The sequence below is a fragment of the Miscanthus floridulus genome, chromosome 17 (assembly GCF_019320115.1).
Source record: "Miscanthus floridulus cultivar M001 chromosome 17, ASM1932011v1, whole genome shotgun sequence".
Taxonomy (NCBI): Eukaryota; Viridiplantae; Streptophyta; class Magnoliopsida; order Poales; family Poaceae; genus Miscanthus; species Miscanthus floridulus.
In genome coordinates, this window is record NC_089596.1 from 27,887,871 (window position 1) to 27,912,401 (window position 24,531).

A 24,531-nucleotide genomic window follows, 5' to 3' on the forward strand; every position below is an offset into this window, starting at 1 on the left:
ATCACGTGATGATATGAAGTGGATCATATCATTGTTGATCATGTTGGTGCATGTGTTGCATCGACATTGGAGGAGATGGAATGGAATGCGCAAGGCAAAGGTATAACCTAGGGCATTTCATTTCACCGGTCATAGGTGTGTAGAGAAGTTGATGACCGGGTTTAGGATAGATGGTCGTACTATCAAGAGGGGCAAACTTGTTTGCATATCGGTCATCTAGTGCCACTCGAGTGATCTAACTTTGCATCATCGCTAGGATCGAGTGGCGTGGCAAGTTGAGTGACTAATCCTTTGGAAAATGTTTGTGAAAAGCTAACACACATACACATGGTGGTGCACACTTGGTGGTGTTGGCACATTTGCAAAGGAGAAGAAGTTAGAGTTGTTGTGAATCAACTTAGAGAAGAGAAAAAGGTTTTTCGGTATATTCCGAACTATAGGATGGTCTTTGGATTGGAATACTGTTTTGATCCATTGTGATTTGTATCAAGTATGCATGTGGGATGTGTAGCCCTCTGAGTAAGTTTTCCAAAATGTCCAAGACCATCGAAATCGGAGTTCGGAGCTAAGAGTTATAGCCGTTTTAGCGCTGAAAGGTCTATGACTGGACTCTACGACCTGCGCATCCGGTCAGCACCTGCGAGTCCAGTCACAGCGTCCGGTCAGTGTTTTTAGCGTGTCCAGAAGCGACCGAACGCACGGAGAGTCTTGTTAGTGATGACCGAACGCGTCCGGTCACTGAAAAACGTCTCTGGAACCTCTCTGTAAGTGACCGGACGCTAGGAGAGTCGAGTCCGGTCGTAGGAGAAAGGCAAGTCCAGTCAGTTGGGCAGAAATGTGTTGGTAACCGGACTCAGCCTTGGCGCGTCTGGTCATTGGACCTAGGCGTGTTCGATCAAGAGTATGTGCACACGGGAACTAGCCGTTGAAGCCCAATGGTCAGCTTTGAAAGGAGGGGATGCGTGGCATCATCCTAGTGACCGGACTCTACGACCTGCGCATCCGGTCGTTATGACCTACGCATCCGGTCAGTACGCATTTTGCCTAGTGAAGGGGTAACGGCTATCTTAGCCCATGGGGCTATAAAAGGAGTGTGTGGCCGGCCTTGGGCTGGTTGCTGAGCACCCTCACGCCTATGTGGCTTGTGTAGGAGTGCTTAGATGCCCTCTAACTCACTTGTGCTTGTAAGAGTGCGAATCGATTGCGAGTGAGTGTGATTCCAGTGCATTGCATTGTGAGATTGCATCGAGTGGCACTAGGTGATCAAGTTGCAAGCTGGTGGTGCTTGTTACTCTTGGAGGTTTCCACCTCCTAGATGGCTTGGTGGTGGTCTCCGTCGAAGCCCGCAAGAAGCTTGTGCGGTGCTCCGGAGAAGAGCTTTGTGAGGGGCATTGTGCTCGCCCCGCGGGAGCTACGAAGAGCAACTCTAGTTGAGCATGTCATTGAGCTACCCTCACTTTCAGGGTAGGTTCTTGCGGTGCCCAACATGCGGGCTTGGCGGGTGATGCCAATTAGCCGCTCGAACCACCAAGTGAGCGGTCGACACAATAGGGACGTAGCGTGTTGGCAAGCACGTGAACCTCGGGAGAAAATCACCGTGTCAACCTTGTTCTTCCAGTTGGTTTGCAATCCCCTTACACAAGCTTATGATTACTTTTATATACATTGTGCTTGTGTAGTTGCTCTTGTAATTAGTTAGCTTGTGTAGCTCACTAGTTACCTTCTTGCTTGTGTAGCATAGAAGTAGCTCCCTTGCGTGGCTAATTTGGTTTGTGTAACCTTGTTAGTCACTTTGCTTAGTTTGTGTAGCTAAGTATTTGTGCTCTCTAATTTGGCATTGGTTGCCTTGTTATTGAGCATTGCTAGTGAGCTTAGTTGGCTTTGTGCTTTTGCTTACTAGCATGTGTAGGAGCTCCCTCATTGCTTGAAATACTAGTGGCATAGGTTTGTGTGACCTTGCTCCTAGAATTGGTTAGGTGAGCTCTAGTTAGCCCGGCACCTTTGTTGCTTAATTAGGATCTTTGCAAGGTGCTAGAGAACATAGATAGAGGGGTGTAGTCTTGGCTAGACCGATAGTTTTAATTCCGCACTTGTTTCGGTTAGCCAATGTGATTACATTTTAGAAATGACTATTCACCCCCCCTCTAGTCACCATCTCGACCCTACAACTAGTCATGGCTTTCGTTGTCCACTGTGCTTGATGCAGCGAGGCCTGGAGCGCACAGCTCGTTGAATCAAGGAATGCGCTGTGTCGCAAGCCTTAGCGCTCATAGATCACGTCATCCTCGTGCCGTGTTGTCGCCTGCCTCGTCACATGCCACGGCCAAGGTCACGGAGCGCGACCTTCACATGCTCCCCTACCGTGTAGGGAAGTCATGTTCGGGTTCAGCCCCCGAGGGCTGGCATGCGGCTGTCGTGATGTCGTAATTCTCCCGTTCACATAGGTGAGCCTGCTGGAGATCGCCTCCTACAGTGATGATCCCATGAGGGCCAGGAATCTTGATCTTAAGGTAGGTGTAGTTGGGGATGGCCATGAACTTGGCATAGCATGGCTGGCCCAGGATGGCATGATAGGCATTGGGGAAATCCGCTATCTCAAAGGTAAGCATCTCCGTGCGAAAATTGGCTCGACCTCCGAATGTCATAGGTAAGTTGACCTAACCGAGGGGAATGGCCAAAAGCCCGAGTATGACTCCATGAAACGGAGCACTAGATGGTCATATCGCTGCTCGCGACAACCCCATTGCATCGTAAGTCTTGGCGTAGAGAAGGTTGAGGCTGCTCTTGCCATCCATGAGGACTCGAGATAGGCAGGTCTTGCCAATGATCGGGTCGACGACCAGGGGGAAGCACCCCGGTTGCAAAATGTGGTTGTGGTGATCCTTTCTATCGAAAGTGATCACGGTTTCTGACCATTTCAGGAAGACCGAGATGGCTTTGCCCAAGGCAGCCACGTTGACCTCCCTAGCTGTGAGCTTCTGTCGACATTTGGACTCATATGTCTTCGGTCCACCAAAGATCATAAGGCACCCTCTCGGGTTAGGATACGCATCCCCCTTCTCTTCATTACCGGCGGGCCTGGATGGCACGTCCGTGCCGGTCGTTTTGTAGTCGCCACTAAAGTAGCACTTGATGAGGTTGCACTCCTCGAGGGTGTGCTTGACTGGATAGCCATGGTTGCGGCACGGCATCTTGATTATCTTGTCAAAACTGACATGGTTGAACTTGCCAGTCTTATATTTGTGGACCCTGTCGATTGCCGTGACAAACTTGTTGTCACGGTGCCTCCAGCTGTCCTTCTTGCCCTTCACTCATCAGTTGTGGTCCTTAGCCTTGTCTGTGGGTTCAGCTTGAGCCTTACCCTTGTGCTTCCAGAATATTGCACAGATGGCCTCCTCGCCGGAGGCGTGGCTTGTTGCGAGGTCGAGCAACTCTCGTGTAGTCCGTGGTTTGCAACGTCCGAGCTCGTGGATGAGTGCTTCATTGTTCGTGCCAGAGATGAAGGCTCTGATCACGCCCGCATCCATGATATCGAGGAGATCATTGCACTGCTTGGAAAAGCAGTGGATGTACTCGCGTAGGGTTTCTCCTGCCTTTTGTTTGCAGGCTTTGAGATCCTAGGAATTTCTAGGGCACACGTAGGTGCCCTAAAAGTTCCCTACGAAGATGCACTTGAGGTTTGTCCACAAGCGGATGCTGTTCATAGGAAGATGCTCAAGCCATGCTCGGGTGCTTTCCGCAAGGTAGAGCGGCAAGTATTGGATGATGAAGAGTTTGTTGTCCACCCCGCCTGCTCGATAGGCGAGGCGATAGTCTTCCAACCACATGGTAGGGTTGGTGTCCCCGGAGTACTTGACGATGTTCGGTAGCATGCGGAAACACACCAGGAATGGCATCTACCGGATCCTCTTTGCGAACGCCTGAGGGCCACAGGTGTCCGGGCTCGGGCTATGTTGAGTGTCTCAAAACTTGGGATGTCGGCCATGGTTATTTGGGTCGCTGTCACCGTAGTATAGTTGATCTTCGCCCACCCAGTCCAAGTCTCCGACATAGCGTCTGCATGCTGGGGAGGGTTCCCTCCTACGCGTCGTGCCGCCGTCGTCTGGTCGGAGCATGCTTGGTGCGTGGTGCCCCTTGGGGGCACCGCGTGCTAAGGAGATGTGTACAAAACTGACCTTGGGATGTCGCCTCCCTATGGAGCTTTGAGCCTGCTGTACTGCCGCAGTTTCTAGCTGGTCTCGTAGCTCCTAATGGACGCGCTTTCCCTCATCAGTCGAGGGTTCAGGGGCCATCCGCATGATCATGGCGGCCGCTGCGACGTTTTGGCTGGCACGAGGGAAGACAGGCGTCTCCCTCTTGCCCTATTAGATTTGATCGTATACACGGCATGCCCGCGCCCACACGCCCTCGACGTCGAGGTGTGGTGGGCTAGGGCACCCATCGTCGTGGCGTTCATTAGCTTGATCAACTTCATGGGCCCTGGCTCATTCCAGGCGTTCCTGGTTGTACTCGGCCTATTTTCTGGGGGTGCGTGGAATTAGGTAGGCATCATCCTCTGCATCCTTTGCTGGCGCCACCCCATCCTCTGAGAGGTGCAACATGTTGCATTCCCTTAGCGGACGACAGTTCCCCTCAGAATCAGACTTAGAGTCCGTGTTCTTAGGGGTTGCTAGCAGGAGGTCATAGAGGGACTCTGGATCCCGCTCCATCATCCCCACAAACCCAGAGGATTCTGGCATCATCGAACGTCCATTGTGCCTGGCGAGCTCCCATTCAAAGAGTGCAATCGTGTCCCTCATTTCAGAGGGTAGTGCAGTGCTGGGATTCTAGAATTTGGCCTCTAGCAGTAGGGGCCCACTTCCAGAGAGTTGGGCGAAAGCGTTCGCCAACACGTAGAAAATGTGTCGGCTTAGCTCTGGCCCGGGATTCACCTCGAGATAAGCGTCGATCCTACATGGTAGCGCATCAGAGTCGACGATCGCAGGACCAGCTCAGGCTGGTTCATGATCAGGCGTCGAGATGTGCTGCAGAGCCGCATTCTCTTCGCTGAGCCACAGCAGACCTAGGCGGTCAGCCATGAAGTCTAGGTCCCCAAAGCACAGGGCTTGGCCGGGGAGAAGACCATCAACGGGAGGGAGCTGGCCTGTCGGTGTCGGTGAACTCGAGGCTTCCGAAGTGGATGCGGCCGTCAAGGGCCGCACCAAGAGCAAGTCCGACGTAAGTGCAGGGAGCCATCGCTTCCTTCTCAACAATGAGAGTGCACGACTATCCCCTACCTAGCTCGCCAATTGTTGGTGTTTCGTAAATCGGACTAGTAACTTATACGATTGTTGTGCTGCTCTAGGAAGACGATGGTAGCATCGAAAAAGCATGAGGATTTATATTGGTTCAGACCGGAGCCCTACGTCTAGTCTCAGAGATGATCGAGTGTGTGTTCCTCGCTTGAATGCTCTGAAGTTCTTACAATGGAGGGTGGAAGAGGTAGAAGGACCTAAGCTAGGAGACAGACAGCCTGAAGGGAAGCTTCAAGAGCCCTGCTACGATGGAGAATGAGTGAACGAGTAGGGGACTCAGAATGTCTCGAAAGAGTGCCCTGGCTGCCCTTATATAGAGTTCAGGGCTAGGGCACATACAAAGCAATAGGTTCTCTCGACCGAAGGGTCGTGAGCCTGAGGGAGGTCCTACCTAACTTGGCTTGCAAGCTATGCCGTCTTGCGAGGTGCGTCTGGAAGTGGCTATCGTCATGGTCTTGCAGCCACATCGTGGCGTGGTGCTACTGTGCCGGCTGTGGCGGCACTGTAGGCACGATGATAGTTCGCCAGCCGTCCTGTGCGACGTGGTTTCCACAGTGACGTTCATCATCATCTCCTGGTTTCCTGTGGCGTCGTACAGGAGTTGGTGGCCGCCCTCGGGTCGTTGGTTGCCTTGTTGTTTTGAGGAGCGGGGGACCATGATCCCCATCCTTGGGATCATGGTTCCCGCCAGCCTGGATGGCCTCTGAGTCGAGGCCCTCATCGTGGATCCTATCCCGTAGTGGGCAGGATCATACTCTTGTCTCGTCGGGCTGTATCTGGCCGGTGGTCATCGTACCTGTCGCCGCCGCTTTGAGCGGTATTGTCTTTGTTTGTGCGGCGTGGCACAAGGATGGCGTCTGATCGGACCGAGGTGACTGCTGTCCCCTCAGTCCTTGCGGGGCCAGTGCGGCGTGCTCGTTCCTGTCAGAGCAGGCAGGCTTGGCTGGGCACGACCTCTCTTCGTTCCTTCCAGGGGTCGTGATGGGGGAGAGGTCGTGCGCCTTTCCAGTGCCGTGTAACTAAGGTGCGAAGGAGGGGTCATGGCTGACCCCGGTCTTAGCATCCAGCCTAGTTCGCTTGGCTTAGCTGGGCCTCGGTCGTTCGGGCCTTCGCTAACTGATGTGTTATGGGCCGCTCGACCTGCTAGCTAATCGGTGCCCTAAGACCCCCCCCCCCCCCCCGGGGTTATAACCCTAACACACATACTCATGAGAATGAACGCGTGAGTGATCGGTCGTAGTTGCACATACTCATGAGAATGAACGGTCTCATATATAGGAGCAGGGGCGAAGCTACATATGTTATACACGTAGCTGTGGGTGCATATGCAGCCCCCTCAAAAATATAAATTCAGTGATGAAGTCTAAAATTTCACTATATATGCACCCACTATGGTCAAAGATAAAGTCTATAATTTCACTATATATGCACTTCACCACTATATAGGAGTATGTGGTGATTAATTTGCTCTCAATCGATCGATCAGCATGCATACAGCTAGCTCCTCCTCATCGGTGGCCAAGTTGCTATTCAACGCCTAACGCTGGTGTCCTCATCAACGCCCTCAACACCCACACAGACGGTGAACTTTGCCACTCGTCATATATATCCTCTAAGATAGCATCAGTGACGGGGGAGGGCCCCCTGATCCTCTAAGCAGAAGTAGATCAATCCTTTAAGATAGCATCGGTGGCGGAGGGGAGGAGCCCCCTCCCCCAACCTCCTAGAAGGTCCACTGTATAACTCTCCTCATTTAGATAATAATTAATGATAATTATTAATTAGTGTTTTATTTGTGTCTACTCTCTTCTTTGTATTATTTCTTAATGACATCTATATAATTTTTATAACTAATGTTCATGTTCTTGTTATTGTTATTGTGGGGTTTTTTTTGCATGTACAACATTCTAGTTAATATTAAAGTAAGAAATTTTTTTCTTGATTTATCGTTCGTGATGTCTAGCTTCCTCCATCCCTCGGTCGATCCACTGTGCTTCACCCTCTTCTTCTATGTGAGAACATTTCTTTACCGCACCAAACATTTATTATGAAATCTTGCAATTATATTGTTTTAATTGAAATCAGATTAGGCCAAGTCTAATTAAATTCGACAAAGATATACGCCATGTTCGTTTGGGCTTGTTTGATCTTTAGCGACGATGAATCCAGGTGACCATGAAATAAGTTGTACATATGGACATGCTTGTTCGTGTAACGTATTATTACGTGGCCATGGAGAGAATTCAGCTGGTTTGGCTGCTGGCTCTACTGTTCAGGGTTTTTTTCTTTCTAATTCATAATAACGGGGAGTTTTCAGTACGACGCGGGCGATCGGCATGTACATCAAGCTAGTACAACGACGTATGAGACCATGTGGATCGGATGATCATGGCAGCAGCAAGAGACGTACATTAGCATTACCCTCATCTCAATTCTCGTCGTGTCCTTTTGTTTTAAGAGGTGTCACCAAGCTGTTCTTTTAAGAAGCTTCAGAAACGCAATATCGTGGCTTCGCAATAGAGATAGACCAGTCCCGCTTGTCCGCAGAAATCCACAGCTTGCCATTTGTTTGATCAAATATAAGCCTCTGAGTCTCCAACATGCCTGGAGTAGTGGAGTGGGAGTATGATAGTAAGGTTTGCTGGGAGTGGGAGTATGATCAAGAGAGGAGTTCGTTTGGGAGACCATGTGACTGCTGCACAAAATAATCTGGCAAGTGCTTATAGAGTTTAGGTCGAAGAAGTGAAGACCGTTAAAAATCATTTAAAAAAACTGTAAAAGAAGACAGATGATTTTTATACTAAAAGAGAAAGTTTAGATCGAGGAACTGAATAAAAAACAGAGATGAAAATATATATAAACAAAAAAAAAGAGAGAACACACGCTTCCGCTGCGCTAATGTGATCTTTGATGCTAAACTTATATAAAATGTAATTTTAGTTGTGTACACAGGACTCAATAGCTCATCGAGAGAATTCCTTATTTGACACTGGAAAAATAAGTCGTTCCTTTGTTGTCTTTGAAATTTTCTTCGTTCCCTATTTGACACTCACTTCAACTTTCATCCCTAATTTGACACTACCATCAAATCCATTAGCTAACGGTGTTAACTAACTGTTAAAAAGACGTTTTTGCCCCTAGAAAAAAAGCGGCGAAGCAAATTTGAGAGGAAAAAAAACTGTGCCCGCCTCTGATGCATGCGCCCAGCTGCAAAAAAAGGCGTTTGTTTTTTTTCCTCTCAAATTTGCTTCGCCGCTTTTTTTCTAGGGGCAAAAACGTCTTTTTAACGGCCAGTTAACACCGTTAGCTAACGGATTTAACGCTAATGTCAAATTAGGGATGAAAGTTGAAGTGAGTGTCAAATAAGGTACTACCGTATACACAGCCTGCGGTTCACACTTGTGCTTGTGCGGCGAGTTTCCGCAGAACAGATACAGATTACAGAGTGATGAGACCTGGCCCGGCAGCGCGATGGGGAAACGGGCGATGCTGTAGCCCGCACGACCAAGCTGTTACCTATACCAATTGCCATACATAACATAGCAACCATCGTCAGAACTCACAAACATGGCGCGCATGTACTGTACGGCTACCGGTTACATCGTCGCCATGTCAGCACGTGCCGAGCTTGCGACACATCGCATGATGTTTCATTATGTCCGCACAGCTACAGAAAATTAGCATCCGTGTAACGGACACCTGACACGACACGGCCATGGTCCTTGAAATAAGCATCATGCTGGACGCATGGCCAACAGAATGACCTCGCACAGTGACCACACTCGAGCTAAGCTATGATGTAACCCCAGATCATGCTGAGCAGAGAGCAGTTGCATGTGCCTGCTTGGGTTTCACTTTCAGTAGCTGCTGTGCTGGACGCCGAGTTTCAGCACAAGCAGGGATAAGGTACAGCGCAACCTTCTGTAACATGCAACTGCTCAGCCACCGTCTTCAGTGCTGTCAAGTCTGCCCTGAATATAACCCCACCACCCACTGACCCACCAAATGGGGGAAAAAAAAGGCCAAAAGAAACAACAAACTGCATGCACATCACTCTATCTGGTTCCATTAAACTCCGTGAGTTTGGGTATCACTATCTGGCAGTATAGCTAACTTCAACGGCGAGCGAATGCATGCATGGGTTCTCAAGACTGTCAGCGAGGGTTCAAAGGTCAATCTACGGGCCACGTACCCAGTCTCCCAGACCATTCGGATGATTTACCCTGATGAAGATCCCAACACATTACACATCGGAAGGGTGGTCTAGGCGTCTAGCCCCACCCATTACACCCTAACTATTCCTTGCGAAGGCCAGCAACTATGTTAAACCTGATGTTATCAACACTAGTTAACCTCCTGGTCAGTAACTACATGGCCACGGCAGATGCAAAGGTCCTCTTCCCGAGTGAACTGAAACCAAGAACTGACCAGCCGGAGCTCGCGTTGTAAACCTCCACCTGTGACAGAAGAGAAGAGCCATCTTCAGGAAAGAGCACAGGTTTGCCAGGCAACATCTAGGTAAAATTGTCAGAAGGAGCCAACAGTTACGTACGGTATCCAGGATCTGCACATTGGACTTCAGGCCACCGATTAAGTGCGCGCTTCCATCCAGAGTAACTGCAGCGGCGTATCCTCTTGGGGCGCTCAAGGGATCTCCCATCCTCCAGGCATTGAGGCGAGGGTCGAAGATCTCAACGCTAGAAACCATCTTGTCCCCATTGTATCCTCCCATTGCGTATCTGAAACACAAGGCAAACCGCTAGATAAGTTCATTGCCAGGATTCAATACCAAGATGAGCTTAATTCTGTCAGAAAGAAGAAGCATAAGAGCAAGTTACTGACAGGCTTTCTCCCAGGACAGTTAGGGCATGGCATCCCCTGTTTGTGTTCATACTTGGAAGACGGACCCAGACACCCTCCCTTTGGTCATACCGTTCTGCTGATCTGCATGCAACAATGTGTTTCTTAAGTTTAGTTCTGATGTCTTATGTGACTGTATATCATGTAACAACATGAAGGGAAGCGTTAAGGAGGCCTTACTGTAAGTACATGCTTCCATCATATCCACCAGTTGCGTAGATGGTGCCATTCAATTCAGCCGCGGCAAGAGCAAATCGCTGCAACATATATTGTGAAAAAGTTAGCATATTGGTGTCAAGACTATTTAACTCTTTGAGATACTCTAATAAGTACAACTGATGTAAGAAATTATTGTGAAGATACAAGAGTAAGTAGCTGTAGTATTGTAGCTCAATTATAAACAAAAATCTAGGCAACCTATGCAAACAATGATGCGATGATCAGATGAATTATTATATGAAGCAGAATTCTTTACACAGAGGATGAACACCATATGCTGCTGCAAGTATATAAAAAATTGAGAAAAATTACACATCATAACTGATCTTATGTATCTTTACACAAAAATAAAGCTATTCCCTTTATGTGCTCTTATTGCTTAAGGGAACCAAGTTAATCAGGAAACAAACATAGCTGACTCAAGGTCCAAGCACTACGTTGTAATGGGCTAGAGCCTAGAAGACATCAAGCTAGGTAAATATTATAAGCAAAGAGAGGATGAGATCATACAGAGATCAGCATAGATGGACCACATATCCATTTCCCAAGATATGGATCAAACATCTCAACTTCTGAAAAAGTTTCATTTCCATCTCCTCCACCAATAGCATATATTTTGCTATTAAGACTGATACCAGCAAGACTTCCTTTCTTACAGTTCAATGAGGGGCATTCTATCCACTCGTTATTCCTTGAACTATAGCATTCCACTATCAAAAGAAAACAACCAGATAGAAGTAAATACACGCCACAAAAAATGAAAAGGTCATGCAGAAGTAATATTATAAATACCATGTCATACCTGTGTTATACCATGGTGACTTGCCACCTCCACCACCAAAAGCAAATATGTGACCATCCAATGCAGCAGCAGATGCATATGAGCGGGCGACACTCATTGGTGTGAGACCCACCAGTGTGTCTTTCTCAGGAGAAAAGGAATCAAGAGATGGTAACCAGGTCACGCCATTGTAACCACCTATCAGGAATATCGATGGCTTGGTTAAAGTCTTGCGCGTGCTTCCAAGAAGAGGCAATGAAGAGTCAAATCGAAATTGTAACTCGTCTACAAGATATTCCAGCTGCTGTACTTTTCTTCCTGAATCTTTAACAACTTCCCTCAAAAAAAGTATATCTTGATCTGACGCTTTCTGAGAAAATAACTTTAACATATTAGAAAATCTTGTGCAACAAAGTTTCCACCATAAATTCATATGGTAGGATTGCTAAGGCAAGCAGATTTGAAAAACTACAAGAAGCATACAAATGCAAGAAATAGGCACTGTAGATATGAGCTAAATGGTTCATACAAATACAAGAGAAAACATTAGTGATTCTCAGTGAAAGAAACTGGTATACTTGTCATATCAACTATCGACATGATTAGAAAATGTAAATATTGCCCAGTGAATAAAATTGCAGGATAGGGAAAGCAAAGTCATTTATTTATTGTTTATTTCTTCTGGGAACAAAAAACTCATTTATTTTCTACTTCCAACAAACAAAAGAAGACACCAACGAATTTTCCATTTCCATTGTTCAAGGAAGAAATGGCAAACCTGCTTTTTCTCCAATGCTTCAGCCCTCCTGGATAAATCAGCAATGATTTGTCGAAGCTACAGAGGAGAGTAAAAATGTAAGGGGACTACAGTTCCATGAAAAAGAAAATGTAAGAGGGGGGCTAGACACGGTGTGTCGATTAAAAAAAGGCAAACCGAATAAATAACATAGATCACCTCAGCAAATTCTCCACGGTGTTCCTCAAAAGAGCTTTTATCTTCCACGGTGGCATCAAATGGGTCACAGGACAGGTTTGCATTGACCTTTGTTTCTTCAGGTACACATTGATCTGGGCTTGAATTAACACAATCCTGGGAAGACAGTGCCCCCTGCTGTCGTATGGAAAACAATTCTTTCAGCTTTTTCAGGATAGCGTGTCTTTCAGGCTGTAGCTCAACACCACCCGGGATATTGTTAACTTCACTCTCTATTTTGCCAATACTCACAGCAGCTTTATGCTCATTATGTACAAGCATGGTGTGTTTTTCTTCATTCACAGGATTGACAACTGGATCAATACATTCAGCAAGCTCCTTTCCTTGGCAAACAGTTTTGTATGAGGAGTTTTGACTGACCTCATCTGGATTTGAATGAGGACTAAACTGGTATTGAAGAGCATTGTCATCTAAATCCTCCCAATCAGAAACTGGCTCCTCAAATTCCTTCTCATCAGTATCACTGTGTAAATTTTCATTGATGCTAGCATTTTCCACATCAGAATCAACCCAGTTTTCGAGAACACCATCACTTGCATTTGATAAAACACTAAATGGATTGATATCCTTTGAATTTGCTTTAACTTTCTTTGGGTCAGGAAGAACTGGTGCCTTCCTTTTAGTTGGTAGTAAAGACACAGCAATACTCCTTTTGCTTGAAGCAGCTGGAACTTGATTGAAATTAATAGGGGGAAGTGATTTGAACAAAGAAATTAAAGCTTTTGTCTGTGTATGGTCCCAGCTCAAAGTAGAACAGATGACGATCATAATAGTTAGCATCAAGCACTGTTTTGTATCGGCTCTCCAGCATTGGTATATACCGAGTCCTTGTGCGAATACGAACCTTAAAAGTAGAAACAGCCATTTGAGACAAATGGAATGGGAAAAAACTAACTGTTTAAACTATTCCACCAAACAATCAGTTAAAAGTTTGATACCTGAGCAGGAAAAGGTGTCGTTAATGAGTCCTCATTACTCCAAGCATGTGGATCAATAGACATCTGACCAAGACTTGCAGCCTCAAAAATACCATGGAGTCTTCTGTCAGTATAATTGAATAGAAACAAAGGCATGCCAGGTTTGACATTCTTCACATATGAATAATGGACTGAAGGCAGACCTATAAGGCAAAACAAACAAAAAACAGTCTAATTAGCCGAGAAATCAAATAGTTCATAAACCAAGCCCAATAATAGTGCCACAACTAAACAGGATACTGTAAAAACCCAATAGTGGAATTAAAAATTATAAAGGTGGTTGCGAACCAAAGAGCTGTTTTTTGAAGCATTCTTCAATTGTATCAGGCTTGCAACCAAAGATCACCCCTCCAAGTTGTTTTACTGGGAGATTACGAAGCTGGATCCCAGGCTGGCTGTTTGGCTGAATTGCTTGCATTGCAAGATTGTGGGTTCCTTCAAGCGCTTGAGCTTAAGAAATTTTGGTTGCATGGGAAGCAGCACATCAGTTAAGCAAATGCAATGCTATCAATGAGATAACACTTGTTTCTAAGTCATAATTGAAGGAGAGAGCATACAACTAGCAGTGGTTTCAAAGATCGTCCGGTTCAAAACATTAGCAACATTTTCTTTTTGAAGTGCAAGCAACATGTGGATTACCCATTTTATGCCAACATGTAACCAAACAAAACCACTACTAGTCCATTATTTAGCAAGGAAAGTTATATTTATTTCATTAAACCATGAATGTTATGCAGAGTAGCAACAGAAGAATCGAAAATTTGAACTGAAACTAAACCTTGTCGCAAAATAGAGCCATGGACATCATAATCAGTCACAAAAATTATCAATCTGTGAACAAGCACACAGCCCTGAGGAAACCATTCAAATAAAATTTCCTAAACACGGCATGTCGCCTAATTCATCCCCTGCCTTCCAACAGGAACCAAATGCTTACCCAATGCACCACCTAATTAACCATCCTTCCAGAACCAAGACTCAATTCCACCCCCATCAACAGACCACAATTGCAATACAAGCTTACGAATCATGAGGAGCACATGTCACACAAAAAATGTCTGATCGAAATGTGATGCACAAGAACATCTGAAGTCTAGGCTTAGTCACAACACGGGCACCGAAGCCACATCACCACTTCAACAAGGACGATCACACAGCAGCAATCTGTCTATGTTACCATGCCACAACAAAACAATTAAACCGCACACAAGTGCTGCCACATGCCCACATCCCAAGGGACACATATCTCACATGCAGGCAATTTTTGGTCAGCTCTTGTACCAATAAAGATCTTGTACAGCCCGCAGGGAAAAATACAGAAAATCTACCTGAGTTGTATCTACCACAAGTCCAGAACCCACAAAACCAGTCGTGAAACGAAGAAACAGAAAAAACAAAAATAAATCACATGCAGGAACAGTTGCCCACCAAAATTGCATGGATTTCTCTTTAAAAAAAAAACCGCTCGGACAACCAACCAGAAACCCACCAAAACCTGCGCGATTGACTGCGATTAAACATCTAGACAACGCAACGAACTATCAGTCCCCGCAATCGGAACCCCGCAACAGCCAAAACCTTGGCCTCGGTTTTAAAACCCTAACCCCCCCCCCCCCCCCCCCCCCCCCCCCCCCCCCCCCCCCCCCCCCCAGTTATCAACAACGCTAAACACTGATGAGCCACCCAAACCACAATCACCGAGGCCAGGCCACCCAACCGCGTTCCCAGCCGCCACCCCACATCGAGCACACACGCATCAACAAACCGGAACGGGCTAAACCCCCGCACGCGCCCCCACCCCGCAACGAGACACGAACAGGTTCCAGAAATTTGGCCGAAATGGAAAAGGATTAAAAAAAAATGCGCCGCGGGCCGTACGTACGGAACCAAACCCCACGGCCGATCCTTGCCGAGCGCGCGATCTATCGGGGAGGAATGTAGCGGCTCGAGGCGCTGGGGAGTGGCCGGAACCGCACCTGATTGCGCCGCGCCGCGCCGAGGTGGCCGTAGCTCGGATGAAGCAAGCGCCGCGGCCGCGCTCTGGCTCGGGGGTTTTCGTTGGGTGCTGCTTTGTTTTTGTTTTTTTTCTTAATCTCGTTTGCTGCGCTGCGTCTGCGTGTGTGTGTGCCCAGAGCGATATTGGCGGAGTCGTGTGCGGGAGGACGGCGAGGCTTATATATGTGTGGGAGAGGTGGGCGGTGGTGGGGCCACCTCACAGCGACTGCGGCCGAGCTCCGTTGGGCACGGCGGGGGTGGCGCGGCGCAGAGGACGTGACTAATCATTGACAGGTGGGGTGGCGGAATCTAAAAACTGTGATTCCTGGCTCTGCGGCTACTGCTGCAGCTTAAAGTTGCTTTGTGTTACGCTAAAGTTTAGGCCTTGTGATATCCGAGGTTCTATGTTAATTAAGAGGCCTAAACGTGAGTAAATTATAAAATTTATTGTAGATACCCTCGTTAATCCGTGAGACAAATCTATTAAGCCTAATTAATTCATCATTAGCATATATTTACTGTAGCATCTGGTTGTCAAATCATAGGCTAATTAGGCTTAATAGATTTGTCTCGCGAATTAGTTCTCATTTATGTAATTAGTTTTATAATTAATCTATGATACTTCTAATTAGCATCAAACATATAATGTGACGGTGCTAAACTTTAGCCATCTATATCAAACGCATGGCCTGTTTGCTGCAGCTTTAAGCCACTGTGGCTGCAGCTGCTTGCAGTTCTTTCTGATGCCTCAAGTACTGTTACATGAACTAAGAATCTGCTGAAAGATATTCCTATAGGATTTGCAGCTGAGAACACATATTTTAGCTGTTTACTTATGAAATATAAAATGAACTTTACTAGAGCGTGCGCGTGCAGGAAATCCAATTTTTAGCTGCACAGTCCAATTTGGCAAAGAAATTATTTTGGTTGCCAAAAAAGGAAAAAAAAAACAGACCCCTGACGCGGACGCCCTCGACCCTGCCGCCAGCCACCGCCCCACCGCCCGCAGCGGTCGCCCTCTTCCCCTCTCCCCCACCGCCGCCATCTTCTCTAGCTCCAGCGAGCCTCCCCCCGCCCCGCCCTAGCCCGACCGCCCTTGCCACCGCCACTACTATAGAAACTTTACTGGAGGCGGGCCTTTTTGATTTTCCGCGGCGGGCAAAGCCGTCCGCCGCGGCCTAGAGGCCACGGTAAATCGTGGCTTAACCGCGGCGGACAGCTTTGCCCGCCGCGGTTAACCGATTTACCGCGGCGGGCGATGTAACGTGCCCGCCGCGGTAAATATACTTTTACCACGGCGGTCACGTTGAACCGTCCGCCGCGGTAAATTATTTTACCGCGGCGGACACCTTTCGTGGCCCGCCGCGGTTATGTTCGTTAGCCGTGGCGGGCATTATTATTTGCCCGCCTCGGTAAATTATTTCCTAAATTAAAAAAAATACAACAGGCATATAATTAAATTCAAATTCAAATTCAAATCACATCCAGATTTCACAGATTAAACTTAAAAAGTATGCAGGCATTAGACATGAGATAATATACATATATATACATTCACTTAGTCGTTCTTGTCATCGTTAATTCATTACATTTACATATTAAAGTCGTTATACATGCCCTAAGGAGTAATCTTGCGGACGCATCATCGTGGGCCATTTCCTCAGCCTCTTGTACTCCGGTAAAATCGCTAGCTGGCTGTTCTCATTGAAGAACGTGCTCCCTTCAAGCACGCATTTGTCTAAGACAAACTTACATATGTCCGCCTTTGTCTGCTTGAAGGAGTGTTGGGTGCTCTGCACGTCTCTCCACCAGTTCAATCCATTCTTGAGCACCCTCCAACTGCTGCTGTACTGCTTGCACTCCCTCAGGTACTCACAGACGTAGAAGCCACAGGTTTGTGATCCTACCGGTTGTTTGGCACACTGCATGATCGATACACAAGCATTAGAATACAGGCATTAGAACGCTTATGAACAGAAAGCACAATTAAACCTTTCAAATACTTACCGGAAAGTTGCGTCTGATTTTGATGCGGTTCTTATGCTTAGCCTTAAAATTCTCTGTTCTTCGATCATAGCATTCAGGATCCTTCACGTACTCCTTATAAGTGCTATACGAAATGTACTAGTATTAGGCAGGGCATTAGAACGCATATGAGAAGACAGTTCAGTCACTTACACTCTGAGGCAATCTTCAAAGGCCTTGTACCCTTTTAAGTTTGGCATTCTCAACGAATCGAATACGCAGGCCCTGCCATCCTGAGGGTAGATGATAAATGCAACCCAGTGACCCTCGAGGCCTTGGCTGCGCCATTGAAACAAAATACAGGTTACGATGAGAAATAATAATACTAGCTAGCTACCCACTTATCTCTACAGGCATGTCTTCGACTTACCTAAAGTGGTAGGCAGCTACGATACACCCATTTCTCCTGATCTTCTTCATTGCTCCTAGTATGTACCTTGAAATGTTCAACTTCTCATTGTCCATCAGTTTCTTCCTGTGCGCCTCTCTCTGTCGCTTGGTCAAGTCTTTCATGGTTGGATGATTGTCATCTAGGTGGTAACCAATGATGACTCTTTGAGCAATATGCATTGGAGATAGATAGATAACATCAAGTTTTAGTTCCTTGGATATATAGGCCATCAACCTGCAAGGACAAGCCATCGTGGCATATATAAGTAGTCTTGACCGATTCAAAGGCAGGTGATATGTGAAACTCGCAATTCATCACTTACATAGAGAACAAGGTGACTTGGGCGATGTCAAGGTCTTGTTCCCGTAGTAGTCTGTACATGTTGTGGAAGTCCACGGGGAGTTCTACATCGTTGCCGGGCAAGTGGAAGTACTCCACCACAACCTTGACTAGAAAACCATGTAGGCCAGCTTTTGCCGCTTCCATGTACCAGAGATGAAACCTCCTTGTCTCCCACCTTTCCTCGTCGACGAGCTGGGCCTTGGTTATCATGAACTTCCCATGCTCGTAATGGCCGGGCGATTCAGGAAATAGATGGAAAGGTGATCTCAGCCTGGGATAGAAATGTTAGTACCATATTATGGCAAAGAAAAGTTATTAGCAAATTATGCTCGCCGCTACCATACCTTTCGAACTCAAGTGAGTATGTGAGATGCCCTTGGTCGCCTTTAGTCTTTGCCGGCGGTGGAGGACAGTGGCTTGTGCTCGCAATGGCAGTAGGCGGTGTCTTTGCCCCCGGTTCCTCCATGCCTCCCGGTCCTTTGCTTGTGCCCTTAGACGGACTATCGGGAGGTGGAGGTGGACTTGTTGTTGGAGGAGGAGAACGAGGGTGAGGGCTTGTGCCTCGGGGTGACTTCCTTCCCTTGTCATCCTCGCCATTGCCTTCGTCATCGCCGTCACCGTGATCCAGATCATCGGGGGGACAAGATCCGGCAATGGATGGTTGTGATGCTGGTGTCGCCATTGGCATAGAAGTCGGCGTCGAGAGAATGATCTCTATGTCGTCCTTGTTCCACAGGACTTCGGAACCAATGGTAGCTCCAAGGATCGTTACCCCTTGTGCAGTTGGATATTCCATTTCAAATTCTTCGTATTGGGTCGCATACCATGTAAGTATCATGGTAGCATAGTTGGCAGGGATCTGGTCTTGGTTGAAATCTTTGATATCTTCTTTGGGGTGCATGTAACCCTCACCCATGGTCAACTTTTTCGCCCTGCCGAACGAGATGTTGAGGTGGACGCGCATGGGTTGCCAGATGTCGTCGATGGGGTGCCTTGGGCGATCCTTGATCATCGACAGTGGCTGCCCTTGTGTCTGCCCTTGTGGAACTTGAGGCACAGCCACGCTAGCCTGGCGAAGCATCTGTGACCTCATCGACACCATATCTGGGTCATTGCTCGTGAAGGCTTCTTTTATGGACCGACTGATCATTTTGGCCATGCCTTGATCATAGCCCTTCTGAAAGATGCCCTCCTTGTACCTCTGCCTTGACCGGTATGTGGCAACGTTGGATTGCCATGACTCCACTGAGTTCCAGCTCATCTTCGACGACATGCCACGGACACGGCCATGGTGCTCAGGGGTTCCTAGCGCCAGGGTCAACAAGTCCTGGCCCATGCGAACCTCAAAGCTGTTCTTGGATTTAGCGGCCTCGATGAGAGCCCTCTCCACCTCCTCGAACTTGGGCTCATTGAACTTGCTCGTGCCCTCCGTGAGCTTCTTCGGCTTGCGGGCATAAATGAAGTCCTTAAGTCTACACCATCGTATGGATCGGGAAGCCCGGCGGCAGCTCTAGCCCTTTCTTCCTCCCACCACTGGGGCCTCTTACCAGCAAACCCAGTCATGCCCAAGTGGTGGGGGTGCAGGTTCTTCTTCATGAGTGCGCTGAACTTGGCGCTCTTTGCCTTTGCTTCTTCTGTTGTTCTTTGTTTGCAGAACTCTTCCCAGTGATGTTCCTTCACCATAGTGTATTTGACATAGGGTGACTTGCCTAGCTTCAGGTAGTACCTGGTCAGCATGGACTTGAAGTTTCTAAAGGCTCTTCCTGCCACGTGCATGACCCACTCCCTACACTTGTCCAGATTAGCGTCCTCGGGATAATGGAAGCTCCTCGTGACATTGTTCCACTCCTCCCAAGTGATCTCCACCTTGTCCTTGACTATACATGCCACCTAGTTGCTGAACTTGGCAAGGACCGTGGGTGGCGACAATAGGTTTCCCTCTAGTCCCACCTCATGGATCACATGGACTTTGTTGTGGATTTCCCTCCGGTGCCTCCCGTGTTCCCCCCTTCTTAGCTTTGTCCTCTGACCACTAGACTTGCCTGAAGTGGTTGGAGATGGAGCGGGGGGTTCTTTGTCACTGACTTGTTCCTCCTCGAAATTCAATTCTCGAGGCACCACCGGCATCTGTTCAGGGTTTGGAGACCACGCACTTTCAACTTCGTCGTCCCTCAGTTGGTAGGTCGGATCATCTTCGTCCTCTGTATGACATTTCTTTGTTGGCCTCGGGGTCACGGACACTTGGCTCTCGAGGCTAGTTGATGATGATGCACTAGGGGTAGGGTCGCGCCATTCGCTTATCGGTTCCTCCGCCATTAGAAAGCTACAATGAATACATATTTCAGTTGTATAGACACAGTTATAGAGTAGTAAAGTAGAGTAGTACTAGAGTAGTAAAGTAGTAGTAGTTGGCTCAGATTTGCCCTTGTCATCACATCGCTTTTAAACTGGTTGCTTGTATCTGGTATACAAGCCATCCTAGTTTAGCGGGGGCACTCGATCATCATCGCCGCTGCCTCAGCATAAAAGGGTTCACATCATTGCATATTCCACTGCCTCAGCAATAAGTTTAAAAGTTCATCATTGCATATGCCAAAAAAGGAACCAGCCCCATTAAACAAAAACCTTTCACAAATCAAAAACAGGAGCAGCAATAGTAGAATAGTAGTATAGGAGGGAGTAGTAGTAGGCAGTACTAGTAGTATACTAGTAGTAGTATACTAGTAGTATTATAGGAGGGAGTAGAGGTAGGCAGTAGTAGTAGTATACTAGTAGTATAGGAGGGAGTAGAGGAGGAGGGAGTAGTGGTAGGCAGTATACTAGTAGTGTTCACAGGCAAAAGCTATAGCATCAACTGCATATAAGCCTTCATGTATCTCCTAAGCATGCAGATTGACAACAATGAAAACTTTCTCAGGTAACAGCTACAACATACATCTTCGACTATCAAAGCACATATCCAAGGAACTATCAAAGCACATATCAAAGCATGCAGTTCAGGTGATTATTCGACTGATCTAGAGGGGGCAAAGCAAAGAGACCAAAAGCAACAAAACTGACCCTAGACATACAGATCCAAATTCAATAAGCCCAGTTTAGGTGATTATTCAACTGAAAAGATTCTAGAGGGGCAAAGCAACAAAACTGATTTTTACTTGATACGATTCATATCTAGTACTGTAGTCACCTAGAAGATGGCCGTAGTTCCTAGATCATCATGTCATCAAGCAATTAACCCCCCACCCCAATATAATTCGCACAAAAGTGATAAAAGTCAGTGGAACCTAGATCATCATGAGCCATCCACAAACAGAAGCGATGAGGATCCCCACCACGGCACCGCCTAGGTCTTAACCATAGATCGCGCCTAGGGAGGAGAATCGATCTACAAATCAACAAAGGAGAGAGAGGATCACCGTGCGTAACTTGGGGCGGATCGGATTTTGCTGTGCGTGCTCCGAGCAACACGAAACGAGACTCTAAGAGGGGATTGAGCCCAGTGCGGAGGAGCTCAGCGGCCGGAGCAATGGTTCCAGGGATGAGGCCTAGCGTGGAGGAGCTCGGCGGCCAGAGCAATGGTTCCGGGGATGGGGCCCAGCGTGGAGGAGCTCGGCGGCAGCGCGAGACTTCTCAGTGGCCGGCGCTAGGGTTCCAGTGATGGAGCGCCGGAGGAGCATGGGGGCGGGGCGTGGGCAAGGGAGAGGAGGACGGGGGCGTGGACTGAGCACGGGGAGGAGAACGGGGGCGGGGGTCGGTGTGCGGAGGAGCTCAATCGGCGGTGGAGATGGCGGCGGCGGCGTGAGATTTTGGCAGCCCTTCGGGGTAAAACTGAACCGCGCGAAAGACTTAGAATGTTGAGGGTGGGGACGGCTTATATAGGTTGCGATTAACCACGGTGGGCAACGTAACAGCCCGCCGCGAGAAATGTTTACCACGGTGGGCGGTTACGTTGCCCACCGCGGTTAATCTATTAACCGTGGCGGGCTCTGTTATATGCCTGCCGCAGTAAAGATCATCAGTTCAGAATTCATTAGCTATTTTAAGTCTCATGAAGATGAAACTAGTCTATACTAACATAATTCATTAGCTATATTCATTAGTCTATACTAACATAATGCATTAGAATTCAAAATCGAATACAAATATAAAAATAAATATAATATCAATGATATCCCTCCATATCCGATATATTTGCATCCCTAACAAGTAATAGGGACATTCGCACCAACACTCAACAACCACCTATCTATAAGCGCTGAGTGATAAAAAAGAACCCTTGGCTTTTTATTACTTGACTTTTGTAGCACACTTAAGAATCTTATCCTCTTTTATAGAGTATGCATATAGAGTATCTGGGATTGTTACATATAGAGTCTCTAGGATACATTATTATATATATGTCTCTGGGATACATATAGAGTCCACTACATTATTACATATATATATATGTCTCTGGGATACATAAATCATTTTGGTGCAGGTGCTTTCACCGTCCTCTTCTCACCATCGGGGCGGGCCCACGGCATCATCCTGGACTTGTTGAATCGGTCCTCGACGGCCTTGATCTTCTTTGGATGATCGGTAAAAAGCTCAAGCTCTGCGTAGTTGTTGTATTGTTCAGGACTCTGCACCCCATCAGCTCCCACAATCCGCTGCTTTCTGGACACAACCACATGCCTTTTTGGGTCCTCTACATATATATAGTAGGCCACTTGTGCGACATTGGTTGCTAGTACCCACGGGTCATCTTTGTAGCCGATACTTTTGAGGTCCACGGTGGTTAGCCCATAACTGTCCACTGCAACCGCATTCGGTTTGACCCACTAGCAACAAAAGACGGTTATGCGTAGGTTCTAGCCGTAGTCAAGTTCCCATATTTCTTCGACTTGCCCATAGTATTGCCTCCTCTGGCCTGTGTACTCTTCTTCGCCCTCGTATCGAACACCGCAGTTCTATGCCGAGCTCTTCTTGTCCTTGTCTTTCGTGTGGAACCTGTAGCCCTGGACGTCATACCCTTGCCACATGGTGATTTGGCTAGATGGGCCTAACACAAGCCTCTTAACGGTCTCCGTATCTTCATCAGGGCATCCTTCAAGGGGTATGTGTTGCTCTTTGAGCCACTCTATGAAATTGCTCTTGTGATGGTTCTGGACCCATGCCTCTGTGCGTTGTCCATCATTAGCGGCGCGGATCTCTTCTAGGTTCTTTTCAATATATTTCTCCATGCTCACTAACTGATGAAGGATGCTGTAATGAGCTTCTTGCACCATTCGGTTTGCCACATTGGTGCGCACTTTTCGGCCTGTGCACCCCATCCCTAAGGTTTTGCCTTCGTGGTGATGGACAGGCAGCCCAATCACCCTCCCATCTCTTATGTACCTCATACACCAGTTCACGGCCTCCTCCGTTGTGTATGCCTCGATCATAGAGCCCTCCGGGTAAGCGTGGTTATGGACGTATCTGTTGAGGGTGGACATGAACTGCTCGTACGTCCACATCTGGTGTAGGTACACGGGGCCTAGTTGATGGATCTGATCGACCATATGCATCATTAGGTGTGGCATAATATCAAAGTAAGATGGTGGAAAGCACATCTCGAGCTAGCAAAGGGTCTCCGCGATGAACTCCTTCAGGGAGGGTAGCTCAGCCTTATCAATGACCTTCTAGGTGATGCGATTAAAGAAGTATGACATCCGTGTGATGACCATCTTCATGTACTCTGGACAGATAGCCCTAATCGCAATTGGTAGGAACACCGTCAGCATGACATGGCAGTCATGTGAGTTGTAGCCGGTCATTATGAGGTCTTTCATGGAGACTAGGCTCTTGATGTTGGAAGAGAAACCAATTGGCACCTTGATACCCCTAAGCAACTTAAGAAAAGTCATCCTCTCGTCTTGCGTTAGGTTGCAGGCTGCACCCGGGATATCGACTTTACCGTTCTAAGGCGGTCCCGGGTGAAGGTCCGGCCTGATGCCCAGATTGACAAGATCCGTCCATGACTTGATACCATCCTTTGTCTTGCCCTTGATGTCCAATAGGACACCGATCGTGCTTTCGAAGACATTTTCTCTAGGTGCATGCAGTCGATGGCATGGGATGTATTCAGTGTTTTCCAATACAACATGTACTTGAAGAAAATTGACTTCTTCTTGAAAGGAATGGTGGCGGGGACTTCCTCCATCTGGTCCCACTTTCGCTTCCTTGTCTGCTTGCTCCCCTCTTCAGGCAGCTTCTTCTTCTTTCCAAACTCCACCTGATCCATGTCCTTGACCATCCCATACACCTTTGTCCCCCAACTAGTCTGTGTCAGTTGATCACGCTGCGGCTCGTCCTGATTGTCAAAGTATTTGTTCATAATACTTCTTCTATACCTGTGATTTTTTGCGAGGAACTGTCTGTGCCTCATGTACACCATCTTATTGGATCCCTTAAGGTAAGTGTAGCAGGTCCCGTCGATGCAAATTACGTAGCTAGTCTTCCCTTTGATCTGCCCCGACAGTGAGAAGAGACCGGGGTAATCGGTGATGGTGACAAAGATGATTGCTTTTAGTGTGAACTTCTCCTTGTGGGATGAATCCACCATCTAGACCCCAACATCAAATAGTATCTTCATTTCCTCCATGAACGGCTCTAGGAACACATCTATATCG

General features: G+C 47.5%; 1 pseudogene; it reads right to left on the reverse strand.

Moving 5' to 3' along the window:
• Positions 1-8,871: 8,871 nt before the first annotated feature.
• On the reverse strand, positions 8,872-14,695 carry LOC136517702 (uncharacterized; annotated as a pseudogene).
• Positions 14,696-24,531: the final 9,836 nt, after the last annotated feature.